Below are 1,643 nucleotides of genomic sequence, written 5' to 3'. Positions count from 1 at the left end.
GGATTTTTTCCTGCAAGATAGGGTGGCGACTTTTTGTCCTACGACGATTTTTGACGCCGGAGCGATGATTCGGAGCAGAGCGGACTTAGAAAGTTTCGCGCGTCGACCGCCGGACCGATCGCTCCAGGCTGTTTTTCGTCAATAACTCGAAAACGAGCACGGTAACGCTCGTTTTCGCCCGTACGATACTTGTACCGTTTACCGTTGGCTACCTGGTAGATGGTTTTTTTTTTTTTTATCTCGAAGTTTGAGAGCTTTTTTAACTTTTTTCTCAAAAACGAGCGCGTGAACGCCAATTTTCATCTATACGATTCTTATGCAGTTTTAGATTCTCTACACGGTCCACTGATCGTTTTATTTTTTTGTCGAATTTTGAGAATTTTTTTTTCTTTTTCTCGAAAACGAGCTCGACGACCTGCACTTTTGACGACGCCATCGTGTTCCCCGGATTTTTTCCTGCAAGATAGCGTGTCGATTTTTTGTCCTAGCTCAATTATTAAGGAAGTTACGGTTTCTTGATTTTTCGGTATGTTCGAACTGGTCTTTTAGGCGGGCGCTCGGTCGCGCGGTGCTTTCGCATCGACCGACGTACCGATCGGCGGCGACGGTTTTTCGTCTATATCTCGAAAACTAGTACGCTAACACATATTTTGACCTATATGATATTTGTTCAGTGTAATTTTTTCTATCTGGTAGGCTGGTTTTTTTTTTTTTATCTCGAATTTTTTGAACGTTTTTGTTTTTTTCTCGAAAACTAGCGCGACGACCGATATTTTTAACTACGGTTTTGAATTCGTCTAATTTTTGCCTACAAGATAGCGTGTCGAGTTTTTGTCCTGCGACGATTTTGACCATTTTTTCATTTTTTTCTCGAAAACGAGCACGGCAATCTATATTTTTAACGACGGCATCGTGTTCCCCTGCTTTTTTCCTACAAGATAGCGTTTTTTTTTTTGCCCTAGCTCAATTATTAAGGAAATTACAGGTGTTGGTTTTCGCTCTAAGTTATAACAGGCCGTTCGGGCGGGCGGTTGGGTCGCGCGGTTCCCCCCATAAGCGGCCGTGCGTAAGCCCGTGCGTCGCCGGCGTTCCGGCGGGCGCCTCGGTACCTATAAGAGAAGCGACGGTCCGGTCGAGTCGGTCGGGGCAGCGTCGAGCGTACGGCTATTCTTCGACCTCGGTTGAGAAGCAGTCGTCGCTCCTCGGGATTTCATCCTGACTGTTCTGTATCGTGCTCGTTCCAGACTTTCTCCACACTGCATTGCCACGAGTCGGTGTCTTTGACCGAATGGCTCTTGAAGTGGTATAAGCGTCTCGAGTGACGTTGGTGACTTGTATACGTTTAAAATATGTATACTCGTACTATCCGAGCATCAACTCTTCAGTCCGAGCGATTGAAAATTTTGTGAAAACCATAAACTGGCACTACACTCTACGGAGCGTAGCTTAAAAGGCAAAAATTGTATGGAACTACGGTTCGTACTCTGGAAAGTGAGCAAAGAATGAAATACAGGTGTCTGACCTCGACATAACAGTACGGCGCCGAATACGTGCTTTCTCGACCAGCACATACGCGCTTTCTCGTTTTTGTCCAGCATGAATGCTTAGTCTTCGGGCCTGGCAATACGTGCTTCCACGATCGA

This window comes from Colletes latitarsis, unplaced genomic scaffold, assembly GCF_051014445.1.
Source record: "Colletes latitarsis isolate SP2378_abdomen unplaced genomic scaffold, iyColLati1 scaffold0007, whole genome shotgun sequence".
In the NCBI taxonomy this organism is placed as follows: domain Eukaryota; kingdom Metazoa; phylum Arthropoda; class Insecta; order Hymenoptera; family Colletidae; genus Colletes; species Colletes latitarsis.
This window is presented reverse-complemented; position numbering follows the sequence as displayed.